Source organism: Aotus nancymaae, unplaced genomic scaffold (genome assembly GCF_030222135.1).
Source record: "Aotus nancymaae isolate 86718 unplaced genomic scaffold, 86718_ANA_hifiasm-v0.15.2.pri h1tg000006l, whole genome shotgun sequence".
NCBI lineage: Eukaryota > Metazoa > Chordata > Mammalia > Primates > Aotidae > Aotus > Aotus nancymaae.
The window spans coordinates 64,555,572-64,574,858 of record NW_026988417.1 but is presented as its reverse complement, the minus strand read 5'-3'; the positions used below and the strand labels follow the sequence as shown (position 1 = coordinate 64,574,858).

Below are 19,287 nucleotides of genomic sequence, written 5' to 3'. Positions count from 1 at the left end.
AACAGGAAAAGAAATGTTAGCTGGTTGCTAAAGTCAGATTTCCATTAGGTTCTTGGCTCACATAACAAAAGTAACCATGGAATTCTGCATAGAACCCACAACAGATTGCTCAACTCAGAAACAAGGTTAATGTCTAAGGAAGTTAAGCTAAGACAAAATTTCTCATTGACAGCTTGATGTTTACTATGTATTCCATATAATCCTCATTTTCTACAGATCATCATATAATAAATATGTAGATAAATGATTTTCCATGGTTCATTTCTAACAATCTCATTTCTTTAAAAGAAATGGAGAATAAGTATAAGGAATTTGAATTAAAACTGGGAAGGAAAATGGATTCAAGGAAGCCCTCTCTTTTAAAAAATTTTTCAAAGGAGGTATTGTATTATTTCTTCCTCCACTCTGCTGGTTTTATTAGGGTGTACAAATAATGGATGACTGGTACAAACAGAAGAAATGTTCACACTTGATATTTGAAAGAACTGTTTTGGGGGCATATATTTTTGACTATCTCTGCTTTAATGTTAACAGTGCAATCAGACAGTGCCTTAAAAATAAACAACATAACATAGTTCCCATATTTGGAGAGGTGGGGGAAGGGTGAGTCATTTCAAATAAAATGTTTTCCACCCATATGAATATGAAGGAGATAAAAACTGTCCGAGGGAATTAGCCATGTCCTAAAGTGAATGAGAAATGAATTAGCAGAGACTGAATCTCCATGAGAACATTACTTTGAATCAAAACCAAATTTCTAAAACATTCCAGGTGATTTGCTCTATATTTATGGAATTTAAACACTGAAATTAATGATTCTGAAACATTTAAGAAATAAAGCAATTTAACTGTCAATGCTATATGTATTGGCTGTATGTTTCAATGTTTATATCTAGGCCTTCAGTGATGGGATAGGTGAAGACCAACACTTCAAGGAGCTTCTTAGCTGGACACTATCCCCAGGTTATGAACTGCTCTTATCACACCAGTCTCCAACTCAACAGCAGTGAATGGATTGACTTTCTGTTAACTCAGAAGTTGCTTATCTAAGTTACTTTGAGGGAGGCCAAGAACTCATACACACATAAACTTCCATCCACCATACCTTCAAATCCTTCAAATGTCATCATCAGCAACTACTTCTTTTGCATCTTTCTTCTGGTAAAAATTAAAAACACAAATAATACTAAAACACATTATAAGTTAAATCATTTCTTAATAAAATATTGTCAGATGTTTTCCTCTTGCAAAGAAAATTAGAAAAAAATAATGAGAGTATTAGCAGCTTTCAGACTCAGAGCATATTAGAAGAACTGCAGTATAAGAGAGAGGTAGGGCTGATAAAGTCAGGCAGGAGCATCATGACGAACAGCTAACACATACTGACTACATACAATGCATTTTTCTAAGCATTTCATATTCATTAACTTACTTACTTAAACCCTAGGAATTAAAGAAGGTTGGGATAAAGAACTTGGAAGCACAGAGTCCCCCGTCATAAGGCACAAAGTATTTAGTGCTGTGCTGTGCTGCCCAGATCTCCCCTTCAGAACATAAGTGCTTCCCCAGCTGGTGGAGTGTTGGCTGATGACACACAGCTCAACCTTGTTCTAGAAATTACCTGAGCCAATGAGAGCCATCTGACCCAAGGTCACACCTCTCTCCAGAGGCAGCTATCATGACCAGTTGCTTTGGGATAAAAAGGCCTGGCTTCCTTATCTCAAGGTGGGGCAACTCCAAAGGGTCTCTCTCCCCAACTCCAGAGCTCCTGATGGGATCAGCAGAGGCCTCTGTTACTGTCTTGCTCTTCAGCTTCTCCCTCTTCCCAGTCCAACTTCCTTAACTCCCCCAACAGGTAGTGTCACTCAGTACAAGTCCTGGTAAACTTCTTGCACAATCTCAGAAACTGTTTCGCAGGGAACTCAGCCTTAGACAATGGTAAAGACAGGATTCAAGCTGGGGCTCTCTGCTCCAGAGCTCATGCTCTTAACTCACACAGGGAAACCCTGATAGTCACAAAGGATTTGGAAAACAATTTTGATGGAGGTTTCCAAAGACCTCAACAGCCTATTGAGCCAAGAGGTCTCAAAAACAATAGCTGAAATTTGCTGGATCTCAGCAACCTTCTTGATGCCCCCCAGGTATTTGTGGGGTGTGCCAGCTGTGCTCACCACCCATCCTTTCTTTTCTTTTTTTCTTTTAATTATACTTTCAGTTCTGTGATACAAGTGCAGAATGTGCAGTTTTGTTACATAGGTATACACCTGCCACGATGGTTTGCTGCACCCATCAACCTGTCAAACATTACACCCATCATTTCATATTCTTTTACTCACATCCCTTTGCTGATGGCCAATGAACAGTCAATAATGCCACTTTCCTGCCAGGATACATTTATACATCCTTTTTCTTATCCTTTATGTTGTAAAGAGGGTGTCATAGCTGTGTCTAAACAAGGATTAAGGCATAATGACATGGAAACACTACTGTAGGAGCAATAACTCCACGTCTCCAGACCTGAGACTGCGTCTGAATTATATAATGAATACCAACAGATGAACAAGAGGGAAAATTATATTCAATATGTTGAGACAGAATATAAATGTGTGCAATTCATTTTAAAATGATGTACATCAGAAAATATTTTGAGACAATTTTAGTTTAGATAATTAGGTAAGTAAGCTTCAATTACAGAAAATTCAGTTAAAGTGACTATTTCATACCCTGTTGGCAGCAGATAAACAGGCCACTCTTATAACTTAAGCAGACAGGTTCACAGTTTCTCACAATTAGACTCCTCAAAATATGATTTCCTCTTCCTTGATTCCACAAACACTGCAGAGTACCTAATAAGACTTTCACATCATCCCACCACTGCTCTCCAAGCCATAGGGATTCTGTTAGATCCCATATCCCCAGACACACCTTAGGACTAAATGCTCACTTTCTTATTCTATCAGCTCTCAAATTAAGTAGCAGCCTGGGCCACATGTTCTAACCTGCTTTTTTCTGCTGTTCTGGTTTTTATATAAAGGACACTGTGGGCTGGGCACAGTGGCTCACGCCTGTAATCCCAACACTTTGGGAGGCTGAGGCAGGCAGATCACCTGAGGTCAGGAGTTCAAGAGACCAGCCTGGCCAACATGGTGAAACTCCATCTCTACTAAAAATTCAAAACTTAGCTGGGTGTGATGGTGCGCTCCTGTAGTCCAAGCCACTCGGGAGGCCGAGGTTGCAGTAAGCAGAGATCATGTCACTGCAATCCAGCCTGGGCAATACAGCAAGACTCCATCTCAAAAAATAAAAATAAGAATAAGTAAAGGACATTGTATTGTTCAAGCCCATGTGGTAGAGTCCATCTATCACAAAAGCTAAAAGCTGTAGGCTGAACAGGAATACATGGCACCAGACTTTCCAAGCTCTTTAATTTGCATACGTAGTATTAAATTTAAAAAAGCTATCCAAGAGGATAATTTTTAAACCCTCCCAAAATAAAATACATTGCATTTATTTGGAAAAGTAAACTATTTCAGATTAGTGGGATTATACCAAATGAACCCCAAACCAAAAATGTTGGTTTCAATTCAGAAATAACATGCAATTTCATATTATCAGTAGCAAGGTGTGGGCTTGACTCATAGAAATTTTATAAGGAACTCTCAGCGCTCATTTTATAACCTCAAATGTAACCATGCATGTACACTAGTGCCTTCTAGTCAAGGTCAAGAGCTGAGATAAGACACGCTGAGGCCCGTAAACTTTATAGAAAGTGTCATGTGTGGTCAGACTCACAATCCTCTAGATCAACTTTCAGTGACATCTGACAACGACTTCAAAGAACAGGAAATGATTCTACAAAATGATTAGTGACTTGAACAAAGTTCTGTGAAAGGAGGATAACCCTGGGTAAAGTCCTGGGTAAAGAGAGAATAACCACCCAAAAGATTAGGTCTACTTACCAAATGTCCATCTTCTCTTTTAAAATGTATAAATACTTAATCCACCCAATGATTTGTCCTGCACCTTCTCCTGTTAGAGGATACAGTTTCTCTTCTTGTGGTAAAAATCTGCTCACGTAAATACCTACTGCATAAACTAAAACTTTTTAAAAATTTAAGTTAAACCTATTTTTCTCAGTTATTTATATATATATATTATTTTGTAGAGACAGGGTCTCACCATGCTGCCCAGGCTGGTCTCAAACTCCTGGCCTCAAGCAATCCTCCTGCCTCAGCCTCCTAAAGCACTGAGATTACAGGCATGAGCCACACAGCTATTTCTCTCAGTTATATGTGGTGCTCCTGGTTCTGGTATTCTTGGATTTGGGGAAAGTGTTCATGACATTACAGGCTTTGGTGAGGTCTCCTTTCAGACTTCACACTTCATTGTTCAAGACCATAAGCATTCAAATAACTTTCTGTGTGTTGTCTTAAAGAAACTCCTCCATTCTCATGATATGCAGTGTGTTTCTCTAGACCCTTCCCAGTTACATCTGCTCTGAGGTGCAAGACCAAACCCTCAAAGGAATATTCCAGATAAGACTGCATAAGGTTCAGATACATGGACAAACATAGATATACAGCATTTAAAGATTCCTATTAAGAGATAATTGAACTCAAATGCATGTTCAAGTGTAATATTTATCAATATATTAAAGAGTAGTGAAACACTGAGATTTCACTGGAAATATTATGCATATGTAATAAATGAAACATCTGTTCTAAAACGTCTCAATATATTGTGCATTCACACATATTGTAAGGCAAGAACATGCACCTAACACATAGAGATATATAGTACAATGATATTCTCTCACCTTTACATAAAAATCCAGTGTTATCATGCTGCCCTAACACCTGTACAATAAAGAAGTTCTACTCTCATTCACTTTTATTTGCATTATATTTTCCAAAGATTTTATAGGAACAATACTTGGACTTCAAACTCTTATTTCAATATAATCAATATGATCAATATTTTTTAAATGATTTGAATGAGGCAAACACCAAATTCACAGATATATGAATAAATAAGTGAATGAATGACTCTTCCTTCTTGCCTGTCACATGAGCACCTTTTCTAATGGAAACACGCAACCCCTAAAAATAGAGAGTTAGCAGGTCTCTAACTCTGTATTTTTTATGATCTGTGGTTATACATATAATCAGTGATTAATAAATATGTATTTCTTCAGAGCAGGTATAAAAATTGCAATTCCTCATAAATCTTTTTTAGGTAAAAACCTTTTTAGGCATCTTTAAAGTGGTGTTCATTAGGGGAAGCTGAGTAAAACGTACAGAAAAACTCTCTGCACTATATTTTTGCAACTTCTAGTGAGCCTGTTTAAAAACAAAAAGCTTTTTTATACAAGTGCTAAGATTTATTTTTAATCTCAAATAAGCAGTAATTGAATCCAACTCAAAGAACAGATCAAATACAGTCATATCAAAATAAGTTAAGCAATTTTTCCAAGGAACTATAATACATCACAAACTGTAATAACAAAGATTCTTCCCCAAAGCTACTGGATTCCAAACTTCATTACAACGAATTTCACAAGAAATATATTAAAAGCCTAATAGCAATGATCACAGCTCCTGCATTGGAGAAATATCTCCAGAAGAAATACAGTTTTGGGTTTTGGTTTTTTTTGAGACGGAATATTGCTCTGTTGCCCAAGCTGGAGTGCAGTGGTGCAACCTCATCTCACTGCAACCTCCACCTCCTGGGTTCAAACTATTCTCCTGCCTCAGCTGCTCAAGTAGCTGGGATTACAGGTGCCTGCCACCATACCCAGGTAAATTTTGAATTTTAATAGAGATGGGTTTTCATCATGTTGGTCAGACTGGACTTGAACTCCTGACCTCAATCCACTCACCTCAGCCTCCCAAAGTGCTAGGATTACAGGCATAAGCCACCGCGCCCAGCCAGAAATACAGTTTAAATAAAGTTGGAAAGGATGATTTGGCATCTCTGGTCTGTCCACATTTTTAAAGTACTAAGTATCTCGCCATTAAATGAGCATTTTCTGGCCACTACGAGGACCAGGAAAGACATACTGATAGAAAGGGTAGGAAAGTATACAGTGCAGGAAGACAACATGAACATATATGAAACAATTAAAGAGCAGTGCAAAACAGTAAGCAATAAAGTGATCAATTAAAGTGTAGAATTCACTGCCTAAGGTTTTGGCAATAAAAATATGTTAAATGTTTGAACTATATTTTCTTTCGATATTTTTGGAGTGGTGTTTTTATTTCGTTCCTTAATATATTTTTCAAAGGAAGTTATCTGATCTAGTTTATCTAAATCTTTTGAGACCTTTCCTATTGGCCTTCTCTCTTTTCCCTGGCAAAGGAGCTCAACTTGTGAAAGTGCAAATGTGTGAGCTGTGTGTTTCTGCTTAATCTGTTAATGCTCAGCCATTTTCCAAAGGCGATTGTAATCAGTACTTTAGCAAACTCCCTACCATGAGGCCCTACTTTCTGCTAACATCATGAGTGCTCATCTCACATTCCTAAGGACATAGTCTCCAGAGGTCAAAGGAATCGAAGGAATTTGTGAAGCAGTTCAACTGTGATGTCTCGCTGCAGCTGTGGTCACGCAATACACAAGGAGAGAGTTTCAGGAGTGCAGCCATCAACACTCAAGATCCCATTAAACTTTCAGCCTAACCGATGGTCCCACTGATTCCTCACTCAGAACGAAACATATTTCATCAAATATCACTTTCAGGACTTCATTCCTGATCCTCTGGGGTAGAAGGTACAAAACCTGGTTTGTATTAGAGACACTAGGAATATTTCAATAAGGCCGTATAGACAACAGATTTCCATGCTGCATGGAAATTAGTTCTTCCATGGAAAAACTAATCCTATTCCCTTGGGAGGTCAGTTTAGATACTTTCACTGTCATAATCCTATTTGTTAAACAGGTATCCTTCCCTAAATCCATAGTACCCTTGTTTTTTAAATCCGATGTGTCAAGTGAGAACTGAAAAGAGGAGCCTTGCTTCCACATTAAATACAGCAATAACCAGGCACGCCTGGATGCATTTGTTTTAAAAAGACCCAGTTTAACTTCTCAAAGGAATGAAATCACTCAGAACAGGAGATGAGATTTTTCTGAAATTCACTATTTGTAAAACTGTAGTTTAACAAGGTTCACCATAATTACCCTTTGTATTTATTTCAATTTTCCATAGTACTATGCCTTAACAGAAAACAAAAGCTGTCTACTATACCAGATGATTCCATTTTCCACTAAGTCACTCAAAATTAGCCACATTTGCGTCAAGCACACGAGGTCTACTACCTAATATGTAAACCTCCTTATAAAATGTAGACTGACGTACATTATTCCGAAGTAAAATGTTACATGCTCGGTATTCTGAGTACCACAAAACAGCTATACTTAAATGATGGCAGCAAACAACAAAGACCTCCATAAGCTCTTTTAAAAAAAGCTCCAAATACAGGAAAAAAGAAAGAGTATCAGTCTTCGGGTAAGAAAATCTAACTCCATTTCTATATAGAAATCCAAGTTCCTTCTGCTGCAAACCTGATTTTTCAAACTGATACCTACTATTATTTAAAGGAAGATCATGTAATTCCCCAAAACAAAAATCATACAAATTTTAATTTTATTTAATTAAAAAATAAAAATGAGGGCCGGGCGCGGTGGCTCACGCCTGTAATCCCAGCACTTTGGGAGGCCGAGGCGGGTGGATCACAAGGTCAAGAGATAGAGACCATCCTGGTCAACATAGTGAAACCCTGTCTCTACTAAAAATACAAAAAATTAGCTGGGCATGGTGGCGCGTGCCTGTAATCCCAGCTACTCAGGAGGCTGAGGCAGGAGAATTGCCTAAACCCAGGAGGCGGAGGTTGCGGTGAGCCGAAATCGCGCCATTGCACTCCAGCCTGGGTAACAAGAGCAAAACTCCGTCTCAAAAAATAAAAAATAAAAATAAAAATGATATGACTCCAAACCACTTTTTGAATAAAGAGAGTCACAATATCAATCAACGGCTGAAAATTAGACCTATCAAAGGGTTAAGAATTGTTGTTTTACACAAATGTTTATAAGGTGTATGCTGTTTGCTCTCATATCATACTCAACATATCTGTGAAACACCTTATTCATATTAAGCTGAAAAGGTGTTATCAAAGCCCCAGTTTTTAGCTATTATTCATCCTTAAATGTTCGATTTTACATGAAACATGGTTTCCAAAGTATCAGCACTGGAGAACCCATTGTAATACTTAAAATCTGGAACTTTGTGGCCATTCTAATTATAGAAGCTAAAAATATTCAGTATATAAACTTTGGGGATCACTCATGGAGTGAAGAGCAGTGTAATCATTTTCAAGGGTTCTCCAAGTCATGTGTGTGTTAGGGGGCATACATTTAATATGAACTATATAGTGAAATGGGTGACTGCAAATTGCTGGCTATTAGACTCAATTTTTCAATCTGATGCTTGATGAACCTTGGTTCCAACTCAGCTTTAGCAATAAAAAGTAAAAGTCCCTCCCAGCACTTTGGGAGGCCGAGGCGGGTGGATCACGAGGTCAAGAGATCGAGACCATCCTGGTCAACATGGTGAAACCCCGTCTCTACTAATACAAAAAAATTAGCTGGGCATGGTGGTGCGTGCCTGTAATCCCAGCTACTCAGGAGGCTGAGGCAGGAGAATTGCCTGAACCCAGGAGGCGGAGGTTGCGGTGAGCCGAGATCGCGCCATTGCACTCCAGCCTGGGTAACAAGAGCGAGACTCTGTCTCAAAAAAAAAAAAAAAAAAAAAAAAAAAGTAAAAGTCCTAGAGGAAAAAAATATAAAGCACAGTTTGAGTCACTCAGAGTAACAGCTTAAGAAAGATGCCTAAATGTGTTGTTCATTCATTCAGGCAACAAACATTTATTAATATGCCAGGAACTGTTCTCAGTGCTGGAACAATTCAACTCAAGAATAAGGAATGTTGAAGAATACAATAACAATAATAATAACTAACATATGTATGGCCATTTACAGTGCTGAACAAAATTTCATAAAGATCACTTTATTTGTTCCTCATAACTTCTCTGTGAATGAGGTTTTATAATTATTTTAATAATGAAAAAAGAGACACAGATGATTTTTTTAATTCTCAAAATCAGACAACTAATAAGTAAGAGAGCTGGATGTCCAACTCGTACCTTCCAAATACAAATCTCCATTGGTCACTGGGCAATCAACATTACAAGATGCTCTAATTTTATGTAAAAGCATTGAGGACTAGCTGTGCATGTTTCTGAGTGCTGTATTAAAGTTGTTTAGTATTGTTTTGGTTTGGGTTTTTTATTTTTTAGGGATAAAGTTTCAAAGATTCAGACCATCATGTTTACAAGTTCAAAATGTTTATAATCTCTTTACCCAATGAATTTACTTATTACATGGAAGCACCAGTGAATGAGTTTGCCTGGTTAGCTGAGTCTTCTAAACAAATAAAAGAAGTTAACTCCCCCTCAAGTATTAAAATCTTCCTTACTTGGGAAAAGATATTGGATTAAAAACCTCATGAGCAAAAAACATGAACCAGCACTTTACAAAAAAATGTAGACAATAATCAGATGAAAAGATAGATAAGATACTCTGAGAAATGCAAACTAAAACTATAATGTGATACAAGTATACATCCAATAGAATGGCTTTTTAAAAAGACACCTTTTGTAAGGATTGGTATAGATGATACTCTCATACAATGCTGGTAGGAATGTGAATTAGTACCAACTCTGAAGGAAGGCACTATCTACTAAAACCGTCGCATCAATTAAACTGGCAAAACACACAACTGAAATTCCCACATGTTCACCAAAAGACATATATAATAATGGTCATAGCAGCACTATTCATAATAGCTAAAAACTGGAAACAACCCAAACAAAATGAGTAGATCAGGAACAAAATGGATAAATATACTGTGGCCTTCTTATAAAGTAGAACACTATGTAGCAATGAGAATAAACTGATGCTTCACACAAAAGAAGAATAATTCTCACAAACATAATGTTGAGAAAAGAAGTCACACACAAGAATACATACCATGCAATTCACAGACAGAAAGTTCAGTAACAGGTGAAAGTAATCTATTGTCTCAGAAATTAGGAGAGCGTTTACCTTGGGGGGAAGTAATGACTTGCAGAGGGAGTTAGAGGAGGCTTCTGGATGCCAGCACTAGCCTAGATTTTAGTCTTGGCGCTGGTTACATGGATGCGTTCACTTAGGTCAATCACTGAGCTGTCTACTGATGGTATGATGACGTGAAATTTTCTGACCATATGTATTTCAATAAAAACTTAACAGAAGGAAGGGAGGAGGAGAAAAGATGGAAGAAAGGAGAAAGTGAGGGAGGGAGGAGGGGGTGCAATGAAGTGATGCTATCAGAGTCCACATCTAAACAGTCCTCAACCACTGTGCTTGCTTTAGTTCTCACTTCTATCTACCTCTTCCTTTACTACCAAGCTGTTCTCAGGCACTTTTCAATGTTTTCCATCTATCTGCCAATAAAGCCCATTTCAACCATCTACTTTGTAGTTTACTATTTGCTATGGGATTAGAAACTTTATAATCAATCATAGAACAGCATGTGTATTAAAAGTATACCCACCCTGAGGGATTTCCTGGGAGTAAAGTGAATCCTTTTTAATGTATGTCTTTTTTTACCTTCTATTTTCCCTGCTCAGAGGCTTTTTGCTGGGGAACATGCCAAATGTAGGGGATCCAAATAGATGAAGTTGTTACTAGATCTTATCTGTGAATATTAGATCTCCAGGTCAAAGCTAGAATTAACTAACATAGAAATCCATATCTCACAAGTTTACTTACTTGCAAATAGTATTAAGAAGAATATTAATCAGTGAATATACTTTAAAAAAAGAAATCACCAATTTCTTCTTAAATAAGATATCTTCAATATATTAAGAATAGATTTTTCTAGTTGTGTCACTCACTGGATATTATAGCAGTGTTAAATATAACATACTTTCTTCTCATTTTGTATTTTTATTCATACTGATTTTTTTTAATTCCCAAAAAAGTATACTAGGAGTATTATTTAAAACTTTCTTAAGGTTTCTAATACAGAAATTCAAGTTAAATTCAAGTCAAGGAGTATACATTTTCCACAAAATTATCCACCAAGTAAAAATACAAAAATCCAAAATATCAGTTGGTGGTTATTTATCTCCTTTTACACCCTAATTTCACTTAATTTCTTTCTGTGTTCATTCTACATGAAAAAAAAAAGTTAGCTCTCAAGATTGGAGCTAAAACTGGTACACCCAAATTGAAAATTCTTCTCTCCTGAAACATTCCCTGGATTGCAGAACCTGAAATAAAGTTGTGGCAAGTGGGCACTGCTACTGAGCACAATTACCCACACAAAATGGAAACTGTCACTTTAAAACAGAATAAACTTTTATCCGCTTTAGTATCTTCTGCTGTGACTAAAAAAAAGTCACCCATTCCTTGACGGTCATTCAACAAACATGTATCACCAGTCAAAAGATAAAATATTCATTCCTACCTCCACCAATAATTTACAGTTACGTTTAAAAAAAGCATAGAATATTCTCTGTCATAGTTTCCTCTTCATTTCAATGAGCAACAATCCCTTATATTTACTTAGTTTTGAGGGAAGAGAAACAAGATGATATTTTGGTTTACGCAAACAACTACAGAGTCACATAGTTTAAACATTACTGTTCCTACCGCCACCCTTTTCCAATACAAAGGCTCCTGAACCTACAATGGGTTATGTCCTGATAAGCCATCATAAATTGAAAATACTATAAGTCAAAAATGTGTCTAATACAACTAACCTACTGAGCATCATGGCTTAGCCTAACCTAACTTAGATGTGTTCAGAACATTTACATTCTCCTACTAGGCAAAACTATCTAACACAAAGTCTAGCCTATTTTATAATAAACTATTGGATATCTCATGTAATTTATTGAATACTGTACTGAAAGTGAAAAACAGAATGTTGTTATCAGTACTCGAAGTACAGTTCCTACTGAATGTGAATGCTTTCACACCATTGTAATTCTGAAAAATTTTAAATCGAACATAGTAAGTCTGGAACCACCTATCTTCAGAGTCAGGTAAGACATTATCATTAAGGAAAAAATTATTGGCATCATTAAGAAGATTGGAAGAAAAAGTTTTATCTCTCCTTTGCCACAGCAAGTAAATAAATCCATTAGCATTTATACACTTGTCCATTTTTTTTTTTTTTTTTTTTTACAGAGTCTCACTCCGTCACCAGGCGCCAGGCTGGAGTGCAGTGGCGCGACCTCGGCTCACTGCAACCTCTGCCTCCCAGGTTCAAGCAATTCTCCTGCCTCAGCCTCCCGAGTAGCTGGGACTACAGGCGCACGCCACCATGCCCAGCTAATGTTTTTGTATTTTTAGTAGAGACAGGGTTTCACCATGTTGGCCAGGATGGTCTCGATCTCTTGACCTTGTGATCCACCTACCTCGGCCTCCCAAAGTGCTGGGATTATAGGCGTGAGCCACCGCACCCGACCCACTTGTCCATTTTTTTAGAGACAGGATCTCACTATATTGCCCAGGCTGATGTTCAGTAGCTATTTACATGCACAATTTTATAGCATATTAGTACATGACAGCCTTGAACTCCTGTGCCCAAGTGATCCTCCCACCTCAGCCTCCAAAGTATCTAAGATCACTACATCTGGCTCTCGTATTTTCAATGTCTTGTTAGAAATGTCATTGCACTGCTGAGACTGCCAAAATGCAATAAAAGCCACTGCCACAGAAGTATTATGAAAGTAGTTAATATGGCTTCCCACAAAATTAAATCAGCCACCTCTACAAATTAGGGGGTGTGTTTCTGTGCATGTGTGTGTATGTGTGTAAACATACATTAGGCAGAACTGAGTAAAGGGGAATCCATCCCTATTGCTGGAAAAATAACCAAAGGTGTACACTACTGAGAATATAAAAGATCATCTTCATGTCAGAAGAACAGCAGCATATTTTCCATTTTGCAACCCAAATGTATCAAATATTTAAATATTGGGAGAAAAACAAAATATATTTGAAATACAACTTAGCCCTGACCTTATATAAAACTTATTCCTTCTTTCCTCTAAGATTTCTACATTATGTAAAAATAGTAAGTTCTAGTTTTGTAAAGTCTTACTAGCTTCCTGGATGTTCTTTAACTATCCATTTTGCTAAATGACTCTCTAAAAAATACATAGATTTCATAAATCACAGGTTGTCCTTGGAAACAGCATCAACTGAGATACGTGTTCTACTTATAGCTTCCTTTGTCCCATCAAATCATGCATTTTGATTCCTTCCATTTAGCAATCAAGAAAAGGCTGCATAGAAATTTTAATCCTCATTAGATTTTCCTCTTCTCAGTTTGTTCTTTCCAATCCCAATCTTATCTATCAACTCCAATCTTAGATTTCATTCATATTATTTTAAATAAAGTCAAAGAAACTCTAAGAAAAAGATAATGTATCTCGCCACACTGAAGTCCAGCAGTCTCTCAGGGCTCTTCTCCCCTAAGAAACGTAGTCCTCATGGTCTACGGTGCTCTCAGAGGCAGGCAAGGAATACTGTTTATTTACATGATTCACCAGCTAGTTTCCATTTCCTTAAGTGTTTTCTTTTCCTTTAAGATGTAAGCACGGCCAGATATCACTCTTGCTATCAGAACAAGGGATCAGAACCTCAAAACTGTACCTGCCAGCACTCAGTGAAAAGTGAGATTACCATCAAGGCCTACTGGAAGTTGTCCTAAAGGTTACCTGATTTCTATCGCATTATTCCTCTGAATCTGATTACCTGTATTTCTTTCACACATTTTTGTAAATCCAAAATGTCTCTTAATCATTTAAAAGACTGAAATAATGGCACCAACATTCAAATATCTAAAGTTATTTAATATTGACTACATGAACTAAAAGAAATACATTAATCTAAACTGACAGTACATCCTGTCAATGTCATTGGGTAAGGTGTCTAACGTACGTTTGTAAGTCTCCAGAAATGACCCCAAAACAGCAAATGGGGCCGGGCGCGGTGGCTCACGCCTGTAATCACAGAACTTTGGGAGGCCGAGGTGGGCGGATCACGAAGTCAAGAGATCGAGACCATCCTGGCCAACATGGTGAAACCTCCTCTCTACTAAAAATACAAAAATTAGCCCGGCGTGGTGGCGTGCGCCTGTGGTCCCAGCTACTCGGGAGGCTGAGGTAGAAGAATGGCTTGAACCCAGGAGATGGAGATTGCAGTGAGCCAAGATTGCGCCACCGCACTCCAGTCACAGAGCAAGACTCCGTATCAAAAAAAAAAAAAAAAAAAAGCAAATGGCACCAAAACCCTCATTTTGAAGAACACTTAATCCTAAATGTTGGAGGTTTCTTAGTTTTCAGGTTTTTCAAACATGCCTGGAACTATCAAAATATCCAGTCTTGTCCTTGTCACCCCCACTCCTACAAATGCTCTCTGCCTCAACAGTTCATAACGCAGTGGTACTGCTTTTCTGTCTCCACCTACATATATGAGAGTTTCTGCGTCATCTTACTTGACAGTCTGGGATACAGTTAAAGCAAACCAATTTCAAGATTTAATACAAAGACCAGAATCCTATCAGAACTTTTAACTTTAAAATGAAAGTAAAAATTTTTTCTCAGCTATAAAAGCTATAGAAAAATAAACAGGCACACTTCCTTTGAATGAAGTTATACTAATATTTTCAATCCAAGTACTAAAATGGCCATGTAAATTATTTATATGCTAATGTGATAGACACAAGAGAGTTGTAGTCAGAAGCGTTTTCAAAAGACATTACATTGGCTGTAAAAAACCTACTGAATATTGTTCTAAGAGTATTGATGAATCTACTCAAATCACAATGAAAAAAAAATAAGCCCAAATGAGCAATGCACACTTTAATTAATTTAATTCAGGTTAATATTACAACTCCAAGTTCCAAGATACAAGAAAAAAGAGAAATACAGTACAACGCAGTGTCTCTTAGGAAAGGAACTGTTCCAGGATTTGAGACAATGAGCGTTTAGTACAGCCCAGTGTTCTTGATTTCTCATTAGGAGCAACTTTCCAGGCCACTGAAGTGAACTAGGAAAAGAAATGGGGAGGGTAAGCGAAAGGGGTCGCTGCTCTTTAGTGTCAAGATGGAAAGAGCTTGCTGCGATCAATTATGCAGAGAAGGTAGGGCCTTGAGAGGGAAGAAAGGGTAGAAAAAACAGTTTTACAGGGCGCTGAAAAAAGTGACAGAACAGAGGTAGAACTGCTTCCTTCTCCATCTATCACGTCAAGTTCAAGTTTTTCTTTTTGTTCTGTAAGAACTTTTGTCTTAATGGTGTTTGCTGCGGTTTGCCGATGTAGTTCCCAACTCCTGCCTTTCTTTGGTGACTTATTAACGGACTGGCAACGGCTGAGTAAAATGCACTTAAGAAAAAAGAAATCACCTCTCTTTGCCAAGACGCACATGCTGCCCAGTACCTGAGGAAGAGGTCCGCTGTCGCTGGCCAAAAGAAATTCCAGTTTAACCTCTGCCTCCCCTATCCAAATCCATTGCAAATAAATGTGTGTGTGCCACTTGCAGACAATCTGCCTGACTCACCCGCCCCCCCCCCCACCCCGCCTTCGGCGTGCCAGGGAGAGATGTAAATGTTCCGTCCTGGAGCGGGCAGTGAAGTGGGGGCCACGGCCTCGGTAGCACCGAGAGTCCCCACGTCTCCCCCTGTGATGGGTTTGGGGATGCGTTCCTCTCAAGCAGGTGCCTGGTCACAGGGCGACCACCCAGGCTCACAGCAACACACGTGTCACTGAGCCTGCGCCCAGCCCGCCGCAGACACTGGCCCCGCAGTCCTCGTAACGACGCCCACTTGGGCGCAGGGGTTTAGCAATGAGGGAGGAGCGAGACCACCCAAACTCTTCCTCTAAACCTTAAGAAGGAAAAAAAAAAGTACTTTTCCGCGAGCAGCCGCCACACACCGCCCGCGCCCAGCTCCGGGGATGCCCGGCCCGCAATTGACCTCTCTCTCCCTCCCAGGAGCGCGCTGAGGCCGCCTGCGCGCCCTCCGGGATCGGCCCCCGGGCCCGCGCCCGCCGCCGCCGTGGAGCGAGGGACCCCACCGACCCACCCTGCAGCTGCCGGGGCCAGGCGCTCACCTCCTGGGGTCCGGCTTCCGTCGCTCCTCCAGTTTGGCGGCGGAGTGTGGGGCTGCAGCGGCCACTGCCGCCGCCGCCGCCGCCTTCGCTGCCACTACGGCCGCCGCCGCCACCGAAGCGCTGCCCGGCGCGCCGCCGGGTTTGGAGGCTGAGGGGCCGCGGAATCCCCGGAGGCGCGAGCCTGGGACGCGGCGGGGCCGAGCCGCGGGAAGTTGTCTGCGCAGGGCGCGGAAAGAGCGGGGCGCCGGTCACCCGCGCCCAAGTAGTCACAACTTTGCCGCCTGGGTGGGTGCGCGCTCCGGAGGGAGGCGAGCGCGGGAGAGCGGGGCAAAGGCGCTGGGGCGGGAGGGTCTTCGGAGCAGGCAGCACTGGAACCTGAACGGCCCGCGAGGAACGGGGACAAGGTGGGTCGGGGGCGATGTCTACACGGCCCGCCTGGTGCGCGGCGAGGGAGTGTGTGAGAGCGCGGGCGTCTACTCTACTTTGCCTCCTGCAGCTCCTGCATATTTATGGGGATCTCTGATGTTACTGCCAGTAACTAACACTGCAGCAGTGGAGCCCAGCCTGGGCGCCCCTCCGGAGCAAGCCGGGGTGCAGGGGCTCAGGAAAGGCGGCTGCGACGAAGGCTGTGCCGCGAGCGCGAGCCTGCGATCCATATTTAAAGCCGTAAGTGGCCTCGGCCGGCCCCCTGCCCTGCCCTCGCTCGCGCCCGCCCGCCCGGCCCCCACCGCTCCGGGCCGCCGCTCGGCGTCAGCCGTCCGGGCCTCCGCGGTGGGGAGGGGCCTAGAGCCGCGCCGCCTCCGCCGGAGGCTCGGACTCTGCGCGCAGCGCCCTCGCGGTGCTGGCGAAGGACCCGTTTCCAGACCCGTCTCTCTTGCCTCCTGGGTTCCTTCTCTCTCACGCCCTGGGCTGGGTGATAGGTCCAGCTTTTTGTCTTACTCAGAAGAGTTCCCCAGTGGGGAGAGCCTGTGCTTTCATGCAGACCTAAAATTGCATGCGTTTTCCCAGCCCAGATCACTCTTGACTCTACTTTCTAAAACTTGGGGCGTATAGAGTGCTGCCATAACACAGTATTAAGTCATGGTTCACCTTTAGCAAAAGTTGTCTGAGGATAAGGTGGTTGTCAAACTGTGTCCTTCACTTATGTCACTGGTGCCTTTCTGTCTTCCTTGGGAGTTAGGAAAACAGCCTTAGCCATTCAAAGCGGTTTCTTGAGCATGCAAAGTGATTATTTGTATTTATTCTGTTCCTAAGTCTAACTAATGAGTTTCAAGTACCCTTTGCCAAGCAAATAATATACCAATGACCCAGCACCAATGCCATCAGTAAACCGTTGAATCATAAGTAAACCATTAAGATATGAACAGACTGTCAGCACAGACACCATCTATTGTTCCGGGTACTGCTAGAGAATAGTCACTTAATGGATTTCAACCGCATGGTATATCATGCAAGTGTATATCATTTTCTAGTAATACATATTATATGTAATGTATATGTGGACGTCACTGAGCAAATTGTGTTTTCAACAGTAGCCACCAAAACACGTAAAGCTCAAGAGAAGTGATTTCACATACCAACTGCTCCTTGTTCCCAGTCTTTCTTCAATACAAAGCTATAGCTAGTAGAGCCTCCAAGGGAAAAAAAATGGGGGTAGGGAGGAAATAATTTGAGGACAGAGGCTTTTCTTTCTAGTATTCAAAACTGGAAGAGATCCAGAGATCCATGGTGCCTGACCAGTGCTTGGAAAGCAGGTATGGAGCTTGTATCTTTTAAAAAACTTGTACCTTTAAAAACCTTAGTTAATGCTTAGAAGGCACAAGGAACCACCCCAATCTGTCTGATGTCTACAATTAAATTGTACTAATGTCATGTGTCTGCTGTCACATCTGGCTCACATATATGTTCACACATTCTACATAACCCACTGCAGTAATATTCATCAGAATATCACCAGGAATTGTTAATGGGAAACTCAAAACCAAAGATAAAACAAAAAATTAGCTTCAAAGTTTTCACCTAAGTAATTATATTCTATTTCTAGACTAATGTTAAAATTAACTTTCACTCCCTACACAGGCAGTTTGCAAGAATCAGCAACCCCAAAGTAAGCTAATAGGCAAAGGGAAGTCACTTTTGTATTAAGAATTTGCCACTGCTGTTCAGCAGTTTTTCACACTGTGGATTATGTATTTCAACATAGCTGGCAATTTCTCATTATAATCGTGAAGCAGCCATGAATGGTCAGTGTTGGTGAATAAGAAAAAAAAAGTTCAAGAAACACATTTTGCAAGCATTCTGCTGCAAAATATATCAAACTCTCCTTCACATAAACTAAATAGGTAACTCCCGAAGGCATTTCAGTACGAAGATTGGCAAGAATTTACCCTAAAAGGAGCATAAAGTTGGTGTGTGGGGTGGGAGGCAGGGAGGGAATGAGAGTACTATGGAGGTGAGATTTGGTATGTGTCTTAAATTAATGAGAAAAAGAGTTGTCTTTGGCAAAGGGTTTGCAACCTCTGTTATCATTTTCATTATTTGATGTTTGCTATCCCACAATTAAAAGAGCATGTTTTATTTCCTATTGATTAGTGTCCACTAGATATGTGTGTGTTTTCTTTTGAAAGGTCATTGATTAATTTTTCTTATACACTCTGCATGTGGTCACTTTCGATTGCTTTTCCAGGTGATAACCATGAATCCTAAGATTTTTGTTCACCTCTCCTAAAACTTGTGTTATATCTCTTGATTCTCACAAGCCCAGAGAAAGATTTATTAGTTCTTTTTGCCTTGGGGTTCACACAGCTTGGTGACAAGAAGAATGAGCAGAAAAATGGATAGAACTAGAAAAACGGTGTAAGTAAGCTTTACTGATAATCATTTGTTTACTTTTTAATCAGTAACTCTCTGTACTAAATGACTTCTTAGAATACCTGCCCAGTATTTAGCTTATTAATCAAGTTTCCTTCCTATCAGGTCCTAATAGGCATCTAAAGAAAACAGAAAGGAGGAAGGACCTTTGTTTCGATGACAAGCACCATCTAGTGGCAGCAGGTGATGACAACA

General features: G+C 40.2%; 1 protein-coding gene across 5 annotated transcripts in view; it reads right to left on the bottom strand.

Annotated features, from left to right (window-relative positions):
- The window catches only part of SLC4A4 (solute carrier family 4 member 4), a 495,962-nt gene that overhangs the window by 378,894 nt on the left and 97,781 nt on the right, over window positions 1-19,287 (bottom strand). The window contains exon 1 of one of the 5 annotated variants that reach the window (XM_012464425.2): window positions 16,222-16,854. The exons of 2 other annotated variants lie outside the window; for them this stretch is intronic. The gene's annotated coding sequence lies outside the window, so the exon portion shown is untranslated. Of the gene's footprint in view, window positions 1-15,549; window positions 15,572-16,221; window positions 16,855-19,287 lie in introns of those variants that run through there. 2 more of the 5 variants (XM_012464427.2, XM_012464426.2) reach the window with 2 other exon arrangements.